The sequence below is a fragment of the Eumetopias jubatus genome, unplaced genomic scaffold (genome assembly GCF_037043125.1).
Source record: "Eumetopias jubatus isolate StellerSeaLion01/CBP00866 unplaced genomic scaffold, mEumJub1_p1.0 scaffold_16, whole genome shotgun sequence".
Classification (NCBI taxonomy): Eukaryota; Metazoa; Chordata; class Mammalia; order Carnivora; family Otariidae; genus Eumetopias; species Eumetopias jubatus.
The window spans coordinates 58385475-58405535 of record NW_028274822.1 but is presented as its reverse complement, the minus strand read 5'-3'; positions in this window follow the sequence as shown (position 1 = coordinate 58405535).

The following is a 20061-nucleotide window of genomic DNA, read 5'->3' as shown; positions in this document are numbered from 1 at the left end:
TAGGAAATATGACAACATACACTGCATTTAAATTCAAGCAAAGAGGGCTAAGGAAAGTACCTTAGCAAATAAATGTCTCCTATAAATAAAACACCATTTTCCAATAGGCTACCTTCCTGGGAAAAGGGATTCCCCCCCAAAGTTGGGGTACATTGAAAAGATATAAGGCTAGGATGTTTTTCAAGGGAAATCATTCCAGTGAAGTGACACTATCCTTTATAACACAGCATTGCTTTGAAGATACCCAAACACAAGAACTACCTCCTTCACTCTCCATCCTGAAGTCCCACAACTAAGAGTCTTAGCAGTCTTTCATTCCTTCCAGCAGTCAATAGGTTAAGTTTCTAGCTGCTCCCGGAACTCCTTGTTGAATTCATGTATGGTCTCCCCTACTTGTAAAGTCTCTTCCACTTGTCACCTCCACTTGTCTAGGCAAAGAGTTCTAATTTAAGGGATTGATTTAAGGATTCCAAAGCGACCAAGACGTTTTTTCCAAGGGACGCAGTCAGCATCACTCGAAGAAATGAGCGGAGGGCAGAAGCTATCCCTTGTGGGCAGGTCATCAGTTGTATGACTATGATGGGGAGGGCAGGAAGTGGCTCAGCTTGTCGCGGGAGAGTGCCTCATTCACCCAGAGAGGAAAGCTGGGATGGACAGGATGCCAGCTGATCATTTGGAAAATGCTCTCACTCGGCTCTGGTGTTCTACTCCAGATCAGAGTGTGCCAAACTCTAAGGTGCATAAAATCACTCAGGGTCCTGTGCAAATGCAGAATGTAGTTCTGGAGGTCTGGTAATTCGCAGTTTTGAAGACTTCCAAGTGCTGCTGCTGCTGCTTCTGGTTTTTGGACATTTTTGGGGTGCGAGGTGCCAGACAAAAAGGATTGCAGGGTGCCCCCTGAAATGTGGTCTGTGGATCACATCATCCCTGAGAGCTTGTCAGAAATGCAGATTACCCATTCCTGCCCACACCTAAAGAGTTGGAGTGTCTGGGTGTGGGCCCAGCCATGTGTGTCTAACGAAGAGTCCAAGGGAGTTCCTTGAACGCTTAGGTTTGAGAAAACAGCCCTAGAGTCATGTCCCTCAGAAGTGGTCCTTACCTGGGCAGCATCTTGTCACCTAGAAGCTTAATAGAAATGCAGAATCTCAGGCTCTCCCCAGACATTCTGAGTCAGAGGCTCCATTTTAACAAGATCCCCTTGTGATCTGCTCTTGAGGACAGTTTTAGGTGTAACCATCATGAGCACGATGGGCTTCTGCCAGCAGCCACACTGCTCAGAACTAAACTTCCATTCGGGCATAACTGGGTCCAAGAGGGTCCCATGCATGCTTAGCCACACGCCTCACCCACCACAGCCCCATCAGCACTGCCATCCGGCTAACTAAGCCACCAGGCCACCCATCACCAGGCCATGAAGCTTTCACTCTGACAAGTTTTCTTTTTTATTTAATATGAAGAGTAATATAGGTTTGTTGTAGGAAATATGAAGTATCAAGGAAAGAAAGCCTCCCATAATCCCATCCTCCAGGGAGAACTATCATTTACATTTTGCTGTATTTCCTTCAGGTCATTTGTTCTAGTTATTGTTAGAACTTCACCTTTTTTCACTTAATATTGTTTTAGGCTTTAAAAGTGCTTTGTAAAATAATTTTGATGTGTTAAATACTCAACCGAAATAGAGGAAATTGTTTTTTTACTAATGTTAGATATTTGGGTCATTACAAATTTTTCTTTCTATACATGCAAGGATCTCACCTTGCCCTTCCTCACAAGCTTTGAATGCTGTTTTTGGGATATTTGCTAATGTGATGAAAAATAGTGTATCGTGCCGGCTTTCCTGCTTCTCTAGGTGGTGATGAATGCTTGTCCATTGTTCCTGCCCACTTTGTAGCATCAAACTTGTTGGAACCAAACATGCTGAGATACTTTTACTTTTTTCCCATGTGTGTCCTTGAACAGCTACACCCTGTTCTGGGCATCCAGTGACCACAGCCTGCATTTTTCTTTCCCCCACCCTCCAGTGCATGCCATGGGATGGTCCAAGCTGAACACAGGCCAGGTTCACCTCCTGACCTTGACCCGGTCATGGTCAAGTAGCTCCCAGTCCACTTCTTCCTGTAGGTCTTCAGTTCCAGGTGAGTATAAGTGCGAGTGTTTCTATGGGTGTGTATGAGTTGGAGTGGCAACTTTGAAGAAGTATTTCCTTCTGGGAAAGCAAGGCTATGCAAGGCTTGGTGAGGGACAGGCCTTGATTTTAATCTCCACTTACCAAGTATCCTGGTACAAGGTCAAACTGAGCTAAGGACAGCATGTGTATAGAATTTCCTTCCTTTGGACTGAGAGAGTCACTGAGACAGACACTCATTTTTCACTTCCTGTCACTTTTATCATCCACTTGCCCTTTTCTTTCTAAAGCTGGAACTTCCTGCTGACACTTGAATGGCTTCCTCTCCTTCCCTCTTCTCACATGCTGCTCCTGACCTCGGAGCTGGACCAATCCATATCTCTCTCGGGAGAGATGCGGATGCCATAGCGTGAAGTGTGCAGGTCTCTACTTTGAGCCCGAGAAGAAGGATAAGAAGAACGGGGTGTGGGGCTCTGGTTTAGGGAGAGCCACTGATGAAGAGACTCTAGCTGTCGTGGAAGAAAACTGGAGAAGTCATGAGCCACCAGGTGTAAATGACAGTCACCTAGGGAAGGAACTCAGTAGCAGCTTCTTCCTGGTGTTAAAGACCATCAGAAATAAACAGAAATGACAGTGTTCTAAGCCCTGCTGCTATCATACCTAGATGTGAGAAGCATGCCTCTGAGACGCCAACAAGAATCTAAGAGTGGTGATGGCTATTTTATGGCCATGTGTAACTAAAAATAGTATAGAAAACTGTTTGGATTATGTTTTTGTTCCATTATATAGTTTCTAAGTAAATCTCCATGCTGTTTATCATCACCAAAAGTAATACCCTTTTAGCTGCTACCTCATTGGTCTATATACATCTGGGGTAGGGGTGGGGTCTGTAGGAACCCCACCGAGAGGAGTGGAGAAGATCAGGTTCCCGGGGGAACAGAGCACTCTCCTCTGAGCCACTTTGAGAGCTTTGTTCTAGCTTCCTCCCAAAACGTTATCTGGCTTATATGTTGATGATCGTAACAGAAGGATATGGTGCATGTGTGTGTGTGTGTGGGGGGCTCCCCGCAAACTCCCTTAATGCCATCATAACCAGCTCAATCAAGCAGCCACGAGCAGAAACACAAGTCAAAATCCACAGAAGATGCCTAGGGCCATGGACAGACAGAGTCCAGAAAAAAACAAAACGAACACTTCATCCAAAGGAGTTCAAGTGATGCGGTTGATTCTTCCGGCCAAAGGCAAATTTCTTTCTTTAAGGAAGCAACTTTCAAAGAATAAAGAGTTGAACATACTAATTGGAAGGTAACTCCAAGCCCTCTGAGGGACTGCATCATACCTCAACAAGATTTCTGTAGGTGTGGGAATCCTCCATAAACCAGGAGCCAATAGAAAGAAAACAATACTCCAAGTGACTGTTATTTTTACCTAAAGGAGTTTCTCTGTAGTCATGTGGCTCTCTTTTTTGTTTCCGTGTTTTTTAAAGATTTTATTTATTTATTCGTCAGAGACAGAGAGCAGCAGGCAGAGGGAGGAGCAGACTCCCCGCTGAGCAGGGAGCCCGACGTGGGGCTCGATCCCAGGACCCTGAGATCATGACCTGAGCTGAAGGCAGACGCTTAACTGACTGAGCCACCCAGGCGCCCCGTGGCTCTCTTTTTTAAAAAAATCAAAATCCTCGACAAAGACCAGGGAGGTGTGTTTTATTTGTTTAATATATCATCGGGTTTATGCTTGACAATTAGAATTGTTTTGAATCATTGTATAATTCTTCCTCAACAAAAATTAAGACTGTGTATAACACAGAATTCTATAGTCACACAAGCAAACATAAAAGATCTGTAGATCACCCAGTCACTGAAACCGCATCACTGAGTAGTGTTCATTAAGTAGCACACAGAGGCCTTCTATGAAAAATAGAGTGCCAGAGTCAGGTCAGGCTGACTACTGCCTTCCTCCTGAGAGACGAGCCCAAATCCATCCACACTGAGGTAAGTCCGGAGACATCTGATTTGCAGAAACCCATGCTGAATGGGTATAGAGGGAAGAAATTGGGGGATCAAGCCTAACAATGCAGCCCCCTTTGATGGCAGGAAGTACATTTCTGCAACCGGTGAGGATCGGAGCGGAGTTTACAAGGTTCTTCTATGCTTGCAAGGACCAAGACATCAACCCAGCTTTTCTTTTGATATGTGGCCAGATGTGACCTGTACAATATCGAAGTCACCACTGCAGAAAGAACAAAGGAACTGGGTGCCAAGCCATTCTGGGCAAACTACCACATCAGGTGTGATGTGTATTTTCATTTTGGCCAAATTTCATTTCAAGAGTCAGGGGCTTTACCCACAATGACTTTGGATTGTGCAGACACCCAGAAAAGGTCTGAGGCATCATGTCTCTCTAGAACCCCAGAGTCCGGAAGGGAAACTTTCTTGTCCTGCAGCCAACTTCAGCCCCAAAAAGGAAAATGCTGCTCTGAGCTTGTCATTGAACCTCTAAAGTATTTCCTTCTGTGTTCAAATATTCTATGGTAAATCACTCTGGATGTTATCACGTTTTTTTCTCTTTTTGACTTAAGTTGTGCGTTTTTGAAAGTTTCTATTCCTTGGCCCTGCTGAATCAACCCAAAATAGAGGCCAATTTTGTCTTCTTTTCAACTGTTTTCCGAATCTTCAAGGACCACCTTAATGTTTAAATATTTTCTTTTTCAAGCTTAACACATGGAGTTTGGCCAACTTTTCTTCCCATGGTATGGATTCTGTTATGTGCATTGCAACCAGAACATCCTGAATTTGAAGACCTTGGGCAAATTACTAAATCTTTCTGAGCCCAAGTGTTCTGTTTTGTAAAATGGGTGTAGGAAAGCTGTATTGATTATTTGTTTCATAATGTCGTGGGTGAAAAACCATTGATATAGGTAGATAGGTTCTTGTGGTTTAGGCTGAGCTGGCTAATCTCAGTTGGGTTTGTACATGTGTGTGAGGTCGGCTGACAGGTTGGCAGTTGCTGGCTAATCCCGGGTGGCTTCACGCATGTGAGGGGGTCAGATGTGACACAGGTGACCAGGCCATAATTTCTCTTACTGCTGGTCAAGGTCTGTTTACATAGTAATAATGCTCTAAGAAGCCTCAGTGCATACACCTTTTTGAAACCTCTGCTTACATCCCATTTACTAACATTCCATTGGCCAAGGAAAGTAGAATGGCCAACCAGATTCAAAGGATGGGGAACCAGACTCTTCTTCTGTATAGGGATGATGGTGAACTGTGGGAGTCTTTATAATCTATCCCCAAATGTCAAACACATATTGGTGACTCAAGGATTAAATGACAGAAAAATGCAAAGAGCTGAGTTCAGAGCCTGGCATATAGGAGGCATGCAATAAATCTTGGTCTTCTTCCTCTACAACATTTCATCACCTGGTGAGTGGGAAAGGCCCTACGGAACCCTGTTCTCTCAGGGACTTACCTGTCAGGATTGATGATGGGATTAATTGGATTTAAAAATTGCCTTGTAAAGCTCCATTAGTTCTATAGAGATATGCAGAGTGTAAATTTAAAGTGTTATTACATTATTATGACTTTCTTATCCTGGGTGGCGATGCAAAATCAAGACTATCAATATAATAGGCCCTTCGTTTTATTTTTACTATTGGAGTACCAGATAATAAATTTAAATGGGAGAGACTGGAAAGTAAGATGACCTCTTTCCTACCAATCGTATCTGTTGAGAATTCGGGTCTAAATTTGAGAACTGTTCCTTTTTCCATGGGGAAGAAATGACTTGGTGGTTCAGATTGAGGTATAAGGCTTTCTGCAAAGGTGTTTAAAATAGCCTGTCTATGGAGCTGATCCCTCCTTGGGAAATTTTATTGAATTAAATTTAATGACGACCAATCTGAGATAGACTCAGATTTTCCCCCCTTTCCATTGTGTCTAAGTACATACCTTTCTTTTTTCTCTTCAATTTAAAACATGATTTTAAAACAGAAGTAATATTTCTATTTCCCTTTAAACATGCTTGTTCCAAACCGACAACTTAAAATTTTTTTCTCCAAGCATTTAATCTGTAATTTTGTATGTTATACTCATTTGCAGATTTTAGAAAGTGCCTTTTATTCTTCTCTGTTAACAGCAATTTAGATTAATGGGCCTTGGACTCTTTGATACCGGTTTTTCAGCCAATTCAAAAAGTGTAGAAGACTTTCTTATGTGATAAGTAAAATCTTGGCAGACAGAAGCCTTTTTTTTTTTTTTTTTTGTACAAAAACAAACTATGGAACTGCAGGAAAAAATGGCAGAAAATAGAGAAAGGACCTTCCTTATTGTAATTTCTTCTCTTTCCCCCGTGCTTTCAGAACCCTTTCCTTGGCAACTGCTCGTAGGAAGTGAGAAAGGGGTGCAGCTTCAGGTCAGGTCCACAGAGAGGGGATAAAGGGGGACCAGGCTTCTGCTCATCATGAGCAACTCACATGCTCTGCCCCTCGCCGTCACCACTTGTTTCCAACATGAAGTGTTTACAGAGCTTAATATTCCTCCTCATGCCTCCTTCATCAGCACAAAATGACTCTGTGAGGACATATGTGCTCTAATAAAGATAGTGACCCTGACCCCTGGAGGGTAGGCTGGCTTGTAGAAGCCCTGAGCGGTCCTGAGAGCTTGGCTTGTGTGCAGCTCCACGAGCAGGAGCTCAGGGCAGAAGCGGCAAGGACAGCAGCTGGTCACTTCCTTTGATGAAAGTCTGTCAAATCCCGCGTCTCCACTGACCTTGAGGGGGACTGAAAGGAGAGCTGACCACACAGCTGCACAGCTGGCGCTCGACGGACCTCTGTGTCTATATGTCTCTGTGCGTGTGTTTCTGTCCATTCGTCTGGCTGGTAGAAGGTACGGTTAGTGATGAGGAGGAAAAAATGGTGAAAAAATGGTGTTTGCTGCACTTGGACAGAGTCAGCTTTTGGTTTTCCTTGATTGAGAAATATGCCAGGATGCGGATGAATTATAATTTGGTGCCTGTGTGAGCAAGCACAAACCAGCCAAACACCCAGAGAGGGCCATAATTAGCAGAGACTGAAGGTGGGGGGCTACATGCTGTGGTTGGGGAGGCCTTCTGAGGTACGAGCTTATTCCCTTGGTCAGCGCCTGTGACATCTTCCATTAGTTTCATCATGGTGTGATCAGAATGAGGGCGTTTCAGAACCAGGAAAGGTCATCCCAGAAATTCTTGACAATAATACCAGTTTCTCCAAGGATTAATTCATCCATTTTTATTTATTTATTTTTAAGTTTTTATTTAAATTTCAGTTAGTTAACACTCAGTGTAATATAGTGTACAATGTAGTAGAGGTCAACAATTCTATACAACACCTGGTGCTCATTACAAGTGCGCTCCTTAGTCCGCATCACTTATGTCACCAATCCCACCACCCACTTCCCCTCTGGTGATGATCAGTTTCTTGGTTTGACTATCTCTCTTTTCTTTCCCCTTTGTTCGTGTGTTCTGCTACTTAAATTCCACATATGAGTGAACTCATGGTATATGTCTCTGACTGACTTCACTTAGCATAATACCCTCTAGTTCCATCCATGTTGTTGCAAATGCCAAGGTTTCATTTTTTTTTTTTTATGGCTGAATTGTATTCCGTTATGTGTGTGTGTATGTATATATATATGTCCCCCAAATGACAAAAAAGTAAAGCAAATAGTAAGTTGTATTTAAAAAACAAAAGCCGTGGAAATAATTAAAGATTTTTCTATCAAGCCAAGCTATTCTTCAAGTATGAAGGGCAAGGAAAGTGTTTTAAACAAACAAGAAGGTAGGGGATCCTTTATCTATGAGGTCTTCCTGAGGAACACATGAGCAGATGAGCTTCATCTAGTCAAGAACTAAAGGGTAGTGATCACGTGGAGATGCGGGGAGAGCGGCGCCCCAGAGCGTACGCTGGCTCCTTACACATTCCCCACTTTGTCCTCTGCATCTCTGCATTCTGGCTGTTCCCAAGTTAAGTCGTTTTACACTAAACTGGGAGTCTAGTCTCTGTTTGGATCCAGCAAGTGACCAAGTTCCTGCCTTCTGCTAGGATATTCCCAGGTGAACGCGACAAATGCGTTAGAACATCACAACATTCTGATTGGTCTTCCTTCCACCTTAGGTGCTTCCCGAGGACCAGCCAGACCTCTGAGATCAGGACTGCACGGGACTGCCCTGGAAATTCATCACAGACACCCCTGCAGGCCCAGAGGCAGCAGTGGAAAATGGCCATGCAAAATCTGCCAGACTAATGGGAGAGGGATGTACCTTCGAAGAAGGGATGGGAGCCTGAGGAATAGTCCAGAGGGATGTCCAAGTGACCTGAAACACCATCGAAGAGTTTGCCTCTGCCCAGCAGTGTCCCCGTGTCTCAATGTGTAGCAGCCAGGACTCTGTGCACCAAATGTAAAACGAGGGAAAAATATGCCAAGAGTGTGGGAAGGAGGGAAAGGAGATGGAATTCAAGAGAGAAGGGGTGCATCCTGGGAAGAGAGAGAACCAGGGGCAGTGTCCTCCCACAGCCCGTGCTATGGACTGAATCATTTCCCCTCCCCACCCCGGATTCCAGGTTGGAGACCTCACTCTAATACCTTAGAATGTAATTTTATTTGGAGATATAGTATTTATCAAGTTAAAAAAATTTTTTTAAGATTTTTATTTATTTGCGAGAGAGAGAATGAGAGACAGAGAACATGAGAGGGAGGAGGGTCAGAGGGAGAAGCAGACTCCCTGCCGAGCAGGGAGCCTGATGCGGGACTCCAGGATCATGACCTGAGCCGAAGGCAGTCGCCCAACCAACTGGGCCACCCAGGCGTCCAGTATTTATCAAGTTAAATTAAGCTACTAGGGCAGGCTCTACTGCTCTATGACGTGTCCTTGTGACAAAGGGGAAGTGCGGTGACGCCATACAAAGAGAATGCCATGTGAGCGTGCAGGTTGCCCTCAAAGAGCTAGAGAGAGAGGCTTGGAACAAGTTTTCCCCTCAAAACCCTTAATAGGAGCACCTTGGTCTTGGACTTCTAGTCTCAAGAACTGTGAGATAATAAACTTCCACCGTTTGAGCCCCTAGTCTGGGGTACTTTGTTACAGCAGCTCAAACTGACTCATCTGTCGCAAGTACTGGCTTCCAACGTGTCTCTCTTGACCTACTCAGGCAGAAGGGCTGCATCCCCAGAATGGGACCCCTGTCAATGTTGACTGGTATCTTAGTTCTCAGTCATTTTGGGCTGTTATAACAAGGTACTGCAGACTGGGTGGCCTATAAACAGCAGACATTGATTCTCACAGTTCCGGAGGCAGAAGTTTGAGAGCGCAGGGTGTTAGCGTGGCTGGATTCTGGTGAGGGTCCTTTTCTGGGTTGCAGATGCTGACTTCTCAGTGTGTCCTCACATGGCTACAAGAGGACTGAGAGAGCCCTGGGGCCTCTTTTTTGAGAACATCAATCCTATCCATGAGGGCTCCACCCTCATGACCTAATCACCTCCCAAAGGCACCACCTCCTAAAACCACTTTAGTGGTTAGGACTTCAGTATAAGAATTTGGGGGGAAAACAAATACTCCATCATAACAACTGCACCAGGGACTTTAATTAGGGGCCCAAGAGAACAAGAGCAATCCCGTCCTATGAGGAATGCTTGTCCCTCATATGACACACACAGCTCAAGACGGAGTAGGAGGGCATGATGTCACTACACTGCTGGGAGCAGGAGAGGACACAGATAAGAAGGACCCACAGTTTGCAGAGTGACAGCCTCTGAAGTATGGGAGAGAGGGTGTTGGCACCTAAGGCCCCCTGTGGTGGTGGTGAGGAGCGCCATCCTGGAGGACAGTGGCAGTGGTGGATTATATGGCGAAGGATGCCTGCGGCCACCCCTGCCCCCCTTGCTGCTGTAATCCAGAGGTGGCACTATGGCAGGAAAAGAGCTCAAGGATGGGAGGTGGAGTGTTACCTGTCACTATCTTAGAGTCTGAACTCTTCCTGCATCCTACGTGACAGAGTCACTCAGAATGGCAGCCAATTTTCATTATCCCACAAATTATAACATGCAGGACATCAAGGAGCTATATGCACTCCTGGTCTGGGGGCCCAGACCCAGGGCATGGGCCAACCCCATAGGCTCTAGAGCTCCTTGGGGCATTTGGTGAACCCTCGCATAGAATAGAGGGTCAGAAATGGAAGTGGAGGTGGGGTCCCAGCTGGGGTTGGGCATCCTGCCTGGATGGCTCCACTGCCCTTGGCTGGTCCCAGGCACCAGATGGAGACTTAGATGATCTCCAGGGAGGTTTGGCCAGTGATGGTGTCCTTGTGGAATCTTATTCCTGTGCCTGCCCCTCCACAGGGCGATGGTGGCCTCAGCAGCCTGCATCCATCAGAGGAGGCTCAGAAAGTTCTCAGTAGTACTTTATATTTTAAAAAAGATTTTATTTACTTACTTGTCAGCGAGAGAGAAATCCTAAGCAGGGGGAGCGGCAGGCAGAGGGAGAAGCAAGCTCCCCACTGAGCAAGAGCCCAATGCCGGGCTTGATTCTAGGCCCCGGGATCATGATCTGAGCAGAAGGCAGACGCTTAACCCACAGAGCCACCCAGGCGTCCCAGTTTCTCAGTAGGTACTTTAGACTCATGCAGGACTGCCCCAATACAGGTTAGGGAGCCCGATCCAGACCACACTGTTGGCCTTGGTCAGTCCCAGACACCAGAGAGAGATGAAAATTCTTCTTTTCAAACTCCTGATTTCAATGACTTATTTTATTTTTTACAGCCTGATTAAGTTATGATTGAGAAATAAGAATTGTCTATATTTATAGTGTACAGTGTGATGTTCTGCTATACGTATAGTCATGAAATGATTACCTCAATCAAGCTAATTAACATTTCTATCACCTCACACAGTTAACTTTGTGTGTGTGTGTGTGTGTGTGTGTGTGTGTGTGTGTGTGTGCGCGCGCGCGCGCGCAGTGAGAACGTTTAAGATCTACTCTCTTAGCAAATTTTAAGTATATAGTATAGTATTATCAGAGACAGAATTTTTAGAAAGTCTACAGCGACAGGGTGGGCAGGAAAGACAAGCCCCCCAACAGTGCAGGCCTGGGGCAGGATTTCAGCTTGCCTGGGTATAGACGAGGTCTATCCCGACCGGATATTGCTACAGCTAACTTGAATGAGAAATTTAGTGGTCAACAGCATGGGCTGGACATTAAGACACGCCTGGGTGGAGACCTGACACTTTTGTTTGCTCTGTGACCTCAGAAAAGTTATTCAGCCTCTCTGACCTTCAGTTTCTTACTGTGTAAAATCAGGGGAGAAATCATACCATTGGCTAGGGGGGTGTGGGCGGGGAGGGGAGGGGGTTAGTCATACATGATACGCCCTTGACTGCCTGAAACAGCTCTGGCTCTGTTGTCATTGGTTACATGTGGTCCTGGGCGCATCACTGAGCCTTTCAAGGCTCCGTTTCTTCACCTATGAAGTGAGGATATTAACATGGTTTGTGAAGAGTCAATGGTTAGTAAAATAAAGAACTCAGAAACACAGCACACAACAGGCCCCCACTGGGTGTTAGCCATTGTCATTGCTCCCTGGGTAAGATTGCATTGCATCAGGGGAGCTTACACAATGCCTGGCACATGGTAGAGATTCAAATATCAGCTTGAAAGGGTCTCTAAGCCCATCCCCCAGTCTGGCCCAGGCCACCTCCATGGTGGGTAGAAGGATCCTGGGGCTGGAGTGGGAGGTGGTTTGTCCTCCCAGCAACCCATGTGGGAGGATCGGTAGACCACATGGGGCCTCGCTCCCCTCGTGGCCCAGCCCTATACTCTGCACTTTCCTTCTACCCCAGCGACCCCCGTGAGCACCAAAGCCAGACTGCGTTAAACAATCTAGTAAAGCTCTGGGAAGGAGGTGTCCCTCCAGAAATGTTGTCAGAAAAGCGGGAGAAAAATCAGCGATGAACAGCACTAAACGTGTATGTCAGAAATGGCAACAAGAAAAGAAAATCATGTACAGTGTTTCAGACAAGTTCACAGAATGAGAGCACAAGAGAGGAGATAAAGAACCAGGAGATCGGAAGGGGGCCCTGGGCAAGGAACCTTGAGAACAGCACAAGCATGCTGCCCTTTGACAGAGGCCCTGGGACCCACACCAACAGGCCCCCCAAGACTGAGGAGATAGGCCGCGCGTGGTCACTCTTTTCGCTCCCAGTCACCAGTGGGCACTCCAGAGAGCCTTCATAGCTCCTCGTGGGCTCTGCACCTGGGACAGACATTTGAGGATGTGTGTCTGAAACTGCACGTGGGGAAACCGAGGCTCTGCTTTCTCAGGAGTCACACTAAGGGAGCAGAAGGCTGGAAACGGGTGCTGGCGTTTCCGACACCCAAGACTGTACCCGAAGAAGTAATTTCCTTGCTTCCTCCTTCCTTTGGCATCATTTAAAATATAGTAATAACAGCAAATACCAGGCAGAGTTCTAAATACATGTATTCAATTCTTGACTCCTTTGCACAAGCCTATACGTTGCATGATGATTATCCCCCTTCCACACAGGGAGAAATGGAGACCCAGAGAGGACGTCACCGGTTCTGGTCACTCAGGAAGTGGCAGGGTTAGAATTCACTCCGGCGCTGTCCCCGTGCCCTCAGCTATGGTGGCACACTAGACATTGGGACAAGAAAATTTTGGCTTTGTTATTGTGATTTTTAAATTGTTTTAGCAGTTCATTTATTTTACACCCCCATAAACTGCTGTTACTTGATGAAAAGAGAAGCAGAATTTCTGTGCCTCTGGAGTTTGGGACGTTCACTGGTTTGATTGAGATTTAATGAGTAGTAATAAAAAAATACTTTCAGTGTATATACATTATCAGGTAATATATATTCAAAACAGGACTCTCAAAAATTAAACATCGGTTAAGAAATATTGTGTGGGAAAGTGATTGCCTCATTCTGATATAAATTTACTGACAAAATTCCAGCACGCTGTAGTTACATTTTGGCTTTCACTTTCTGGGCAGGAGGGACCTCCCTCTGGGTGGATGAAGTGCATTATGAAGCATCAGTAGGCTAAAATGCCATTAACTACAAGGAAGATAGGAATTGTAGCAGAGCCCTGGGTACAGCGATAACGTTATGAGCATGTTTTGTGCCTGTGGACGGAAGATTTTAAAACTGGCAACCTGTCCTTCACAGTGGCTAAGTCAGCTGGGCCCCTGCCCCAACTCGTTGTCCCCAGCCCTAGGAACTGGATTTCAAATCACACCAGGGGTGTTGTGACAACTGGGTGACACTGAGTGTGCCGCTGTAATTAGTCTATCAAGGCAGGCAATTTTTACGACGGAGGAGGGGGCCACCCATGTGTCACTCCCAGGAAGGCAGGCTGAGCCGGGAGGCATGGGCTGCTACTGTGGGGATGTAACAGAGGTCTGAAGACCTAGTCTGGTTAGGGGTGCCGAGCCCTCTGTCTCTGGAGTTTGGCTCAGCCTCCTTGCAGGGAACACGAGGACCCAGTTGAGCGTGAAAAGAGGAAGCTTAGTAGAGATGAGGTTTAGAGTCAACACTTTATATTACTATAGGAATATATAAGGTAATATAAATAGATCTATCAATACAGGTATTAGTTCTTTATCTAATATATCTATATATCTAATAGAGAGAGTAATAGAAAGAAGCTCATTTAATGTGATTCGCAATCAATTATCCAAAAGATATTGGGTGCTGGTTATGCGCTAAGTATCCTATAAGCTCTGCAGGGAATTAAAAATGAGATCATTATGCTCCCAGCTTTAAGGAGTCCCCACAAAGCACATATACGTGGACACCAAAGCAGTAACACCAGTGACACAAAAGCAACACCCAAGCAGATGTGGAAACACCTGCCCAATGGCGAAGAAGTGGGAGAGACTCACCCTCATTCACAGGATATATTTTAAACACTGATCTGATAACCACAGCTACCATTTATTAAGGATTTTTAATTTCTTTTCATAGTGAATCTGAATGTTTTTGTGGATAAATGACAGAAAACACACTTGAAATTTATTTGAATAAGAGGCTCATGTAACCAAAATAGTGCAGAGGTCAGATGTGGCTCAGCTGGGCTCTTTCCCCACCGCCACCTCCACGGTCAGCCTTTTCATCAGGCCGGCTTCCTCCTTAGCCATTGGAACTTAGGATCACAGGGCTCATAGAATCTATACCATCACGACAAAAGAAAACTTCTCTTCCCCCAAACCGTCCAAGTCCTGAGCTTCACTCTGATTTGACCAACCTAGGTCGCATGATTGAGATTGAGCCAATCCAGACCTGACGTGGTCAATCGCGCCTGATGCCATGGTTGACATATTTAGAAAAGATGCCAGGGGGCAACTGTCGTGAAGAGGGGTCTACAATGTGCACATGATCTCATTTAATCCTCCTCTCAGCACCATTGTCGTGGTCATTGGTTTTCTTCTCTTACAGATGAAGACACTCAGGCTGACAGGCAAAATGAAGTACCACGTGCAAGATTACTGGCTTATAACGGGAGAGCTTGGATTGAATCCACGTCTTTGACTCTCCAGCTTAAGCTTTCAATGATCGTATCTTATTGTCCCCTGTTTTAGAGACAAGGCCCAGGTTCATGGCTGTGAGGTGGAAATAAGCTGGAGTGACTCCAAAAGAGACACTTTAAGAAAGAGGCAGCAGGACACCGAATTAGGGTGTGACCATGGCAGGAGGGGCAGGAAGACCCTGCAGGGGAGGGGCGGTCTGAGAAGTACCCAAGAGCAGGAGCCAACTTCAGAGCGCGTCTCTGTGAAAGGACAGGCTTGGGGAATGCAGAGGAGGACCATAATACTGGAGTCCAGGTGGCTGAGCACTGGGCAGATCAAAGCTGAGGGCTAGGAATTTATACCTGGTAGTAAGATATCCTGTTTCATTCTAAGATGCACCCATTTTGTGACTCAACAAATAGGAAAAGCTGCCAAAACCTGTGACATAAAGCTTCTTTTTTAGCACGGCAAAGTTTTCTTTGTATTTATTTAAAGAGCTCGTTTGGACTTCATAGACATGAAATTTTATCATATGTCACTTTTGTGCTTACATAAATGTAGATCAGTGAAATACATCGGTTAGGGTATTTCTAAAACTTCTCCCCATTCAGCATCAACATCCAACTACATCAGATCCACTTTGGGTTCAGGGCACTGGGCTGTGTTTCCCATGGTGACTCGGCCCTGAGGGCCAGAGAGAGTAACATTTCCTATAAAATCCTTCCAGTGCTTTATGATTCCTTGGCCTTCAGCTGCATTTCTAATGGGGTTAGGCAGTTCTCTCACATATCACCCTTTGAAAGTGCCTGCCTTTGTCAAGTCACTTGGCTGTTGCCTTGCAAGAAAGCATGAAACTGCAATGTGAAATATTTGTTTCGCTAACATCAAATTCACACCCCACTGCTCTGTGCCCATGCTCGTCACATACATGGTATTTTCTCATTTCAAGGCCAAATCGTAGTATATTTTTGCAAATATTTTTAAATAGTAATTATACTTACTGGGTGTAGTACCCATAATGCTGGTAACTCAAAGTGATGATCACATGATGGAAGTTGTCATTCCTGTCACTTGCCTGACAGTGTTGTGAGAAATATCCCTATCTGAATCCTAGAATGTGCATCTTAGAATCGACTTGGTATGACAGTCATGTAAGCTTGTTTTACCTAAGGCGGGAGAGCGCTCTTGGAGATGAAAGTGGAAGGGCTGTTAGTGGGTCTAGCCTCCACATTAGAATCACCTGGAGACTTGAAAAATGATCTATGCCCAGGCCATATGCCCAGAGATTCTTTTTGTATATACAGAATAGGTCTGAAATGGGGCTCCTGCATCACAGTGGTTTAGAAACTCCCCAGGGGACCCCGATGTGCCATCAAGGCTCCATGTCAGTTGACCATGGAGTTCTAAGGTTTTTGGGAAAGGAAGAGAGTGGCCCTTATCAGGGCTGCCCCTGCTGCCTGCGTGTGTCCCCAAGAGCTGGCTTCATCTCTGCCCCCAAACTGTGGCCAATTTCTAAAAAAGCACTAAGTCTCGAAGGCTGCATGCTGCTGTGGCCACCCAGGATTCCCTAGCCAAGGGAAAAGGCGGATTGTCCCTCTCAATTGCTCTGTGGAACCCCTGGAAGAGTGCCACAAAGGTTCCAAGGACAAGGGGTCTTGAATTTCGTTTGGTAGCCCTGCTTTGGGGACCAGACACAAGATATTTGTGTGGTCCTCTTTCCACTTCACCGTCCCCCATACACACACAAACACACCACTTGGCTCTGTCCCCAGTGTGCACCCCTGAGAACACATTTCTCATGTGCAAATCACTGCCCATGCAGTTGTCCAGATGCCAGAGCACAAAACTTCCAGCACACTTTGGCACTGGCACAGGCTCAGCCACCAGCTCTGTGTTAAATTCAGTAGGACCTTGTATTTCCTGCTCAGACGTGGCGGATTTGTAGGAACCCCGATCAGATCCTGGCTGGTCATCACGCTCTTCCAGCCCAAGTTGTGTAGTACCTGCAGCCTCAGTCCACTCAACTGGCTTTGCTCTTAGGGGCACGGAAATTAGGGGAGCAGTTAAATTGGAAACTAGGGTTTCTGACTCCCTAACTCCCTGGGAAAGTGGGAAAATGTGCTTAAGTAGGGGGGGGTCAACTTGGGGCCCTGTGACTAGAGCTGCCAGGGATCAGAAGGGGAGAGGCAGGGATGGGGAAAAACTTCAGTTTGAATGTGTAAAGGGCAAGATCTCCTCTCAAGCACTTCCTTCTCTGTGCCTTCGGTCACTGATCTCTTTGGGGTGGGAACCATGTGTTCTGCTTCTAACCTCCCAGGTCCTCTGGAGAGGATTTTTAAACCCCCAAGGTCTTCTTTCGCTTTGGTGTTCCATTTTAGGGAAGTTCCAAATACAGACATTCAGCTTTATGTAATTGTCAAGACAGAGAGATTATTTGCTTTACTCAGCAATTCAACCACAGAAATCTTTGATTTATAACTTTGAGGGGAAGAAATTATAGCAGAAATAAACCTAAGTTCTAAGGATCGTAAACACCTAGAAAAGATCTTTAAAGATCTAAGATTAAAAAAAAACTTTTTAGATTCTCAAATGGGTTGGTGACCCCTCTCAAACTGTTAAGAAATCTTTTGTATATAGGAAGGCTCATTTGACTTCGGTATCTTGTCTCTGACATTGGTGTTAGAACTCATGTTGCTTCGGCAGTTTAACAGTTTACTGAGGGGTTAGGATGGAGTCTAGTGTTAGTCACAGGGATCATAAAATACACATGGGTGAGGAAGAAAAGGAAAACACAGGATTGGAGCATAAAACTCAGAGCCTTGAGGCCAATACCTGCATTATTTACAACGGCTTAAAGGTGGAAAAAACCCGATGTCCCATCAAAAGATGAATGGATAAACAAAATATGGTCTGTACATACAAGAGGATATTATTCGGCCTTCAAAAGGAGATTCTGACAGGAAACAACATAGATGAACCTTGAAGACAGTTACTAAGTGGAATAAGCCAGTCCCAAAGGACAAATTCTGTATGATTCCACTTACATGAGTTACCTAGAGTAGACAAATCCACAGAGACGGAAACTGGAGTGGTGATTGCCAGGGGCTGAGGGGAGGGAGACAGGGAAGTCATTGTTTAATGGGTACAGAGTTTCGATTTTGGATGAAAAAATTCCAAAGGTAGATAATGGTGATGGTTGCGTGGTAATGGTGAATGAAATGAAGTCACTGAAGTGAACTAAAAATGGTTAAAATGATAAATTTTACGTTACATATATTCTACCACAATTTAAAAAATGAAAAGAAAAAAAGACTCTTGAAGCCAATGTCAAAATGCCAGCATCCTATGTGTGGGTAGAATATGAATCAGGCGCTAAGCTTTTCGGCAGCCACTTATCAAGGGTTTTTCCTTGGAGGGTGAGGGGCTTACCTGACTTATGAAGCACAACACTTTGTTATAATGGCCCCTTAAGTACTGATAATTAAAACCAATACCTATTACACGGTTATTCAAACGTGTGACAATTTGCTAATGCTTTTATAAGCTAATGGGATTGGAAAAAGAAGGTGAGTTATGTTTAAACGGATATGTATATAATTTAAAATGAGGGTAATATCCGATAAGTTAGTGTTCATGAAATAAATGGAGACGCTGTGATAGCGTTGGGAAGATGGGAGATGTGGGTGGGCAGAGGCTCTCCCTTGTTAAAGCAGCAGGTGAGCGGGACCCCACCATTCTGCCTCCGGTCGGGGAGGAACAACCAGTACGTGGGGTGCAAAAACCCAGATCCAATAAGTTTCCAGCCCCAGGAAAACCTCTCTGCAGCCCAGGGAAGTCAGCACTAGCTCCCCCGCTTTGCCAGCCAGTGAGGAGGTCTGATGATCTGGAATCTGACAGCCCTGGAAGGATGCAGAAGCTGTCCTTGTGGGTAACAGGTCTAACATGCAAACCCCTGGGCTCCCTCTTAGGGAGCAGGAGTGCAATCCAATGCATTAGCTCAGCCAGGAGGGACCACTAACGGGAGGTGCCACCCCCCGCCTCCCCACAGGAGAAGGCCTCCTCCCAGCATTCCCGGCAGGACCAAGGTCAGGAAGGAATGAGGATTGGGTGCTGGGCAAGTTGGGTGCAGCGAGAGACAACGGCCTGTCGGAGGCAGGTGGTGAAGCTGCCAGTCAGTTTTTCAAGTCCATCAGGGCCACTCTTGCTGCCTGCTATGATCTGAGATGGCAAAGCTGAGTGTCAGAGTGCAGTGTCTGCTGGTTTCTCCGCTACTTCCAGGTGGCCGGGGGAATCTGGAAAAGTCAGAGACTCAGGAGCCTACTTGCTTAGCATGCACGCCACGGTCTGGGCTGGCCAGAAGAAGCCCAGAGAAGGCTTTGACTTAACTCCTGCTTCAGAGGCTGCATTCTTGCCAGAGTGACTGTGCTCCCAAGGAGCTTTTGCAGTCTGGTCTGCTTTCCAAGGCCACTGTTTGCCTGAGCTTTCCCTGGCATTCGTTATGTGCTCACGGACTCCCAGATCTGGGCTTTTTTCTTCATCCTGTGAATTAGCTGCAAATCCACTGTGTCCCCCATGCCAGCAAGTGAAAAGAGACGCCTCTGTGGAAATATTCTGAGGTATGACTGCCGAGGCCAGACTGGTGGCAAGACCGCAGTTCATTTTCAATAAGGGGGAGGGGAGAAAGAAATGGAAAGCAAAGAACCCATGTATCTTCTCAAAACGTGCCTGTGGTCAAGAAATGCCTGATTGAGTTGTCCAGATGCGGAAATTAAGACGGAGAGATTTAACTGCCCAAGATCCAACAGCCAAAGAGCCAAGTGGCCATGGCGTGAACCTAGGAAGCTGGTTCTTGAGCCCAGGCCTGCTAGTAAGGCCCTGTGGACACGGGGGTGCAGATGGCTTGAGTTCCAGTCTTGCCAAGGCCCCGTGGAGCTGGTGCAACCTCAGGGAAGCCACGGTATCAGTTTCTGCGCCTGCAAAATGGGGCTGATAAAACCATCTTCCTGGGGGCATTTTTGGGGAATGAAGGTGCAGTCTGCCAAGAGCTGGTGTAGACCAAGGGCTCCAAATCCAGTTTTTCGTACACTAGGAGCATGGGGCAACTTTCAGAGCTGTTCTTAAGTTGCTAAGGTAATTACATTTTCATCCTATTATTTATATGAACATAGAGGGATAAAGGGGCATCTTATTGGTGCTTTAATGAACCAAGAGAGAGCATCTGCAGACGCCAAGCAGCGCATCTGCAACCTGGTTGTGGTGTTATCTCTGTTAGTGGGCCCCTCAGGCCTCTCGCTTAGCTCCAGGCCTGGGGGCCCCAGCTTGTTCATGGAAATGGTTAGAAGAGCCCAGAGCCCAGGCAGGATTTGCTGCCCAGATGCAGCAGTGAAG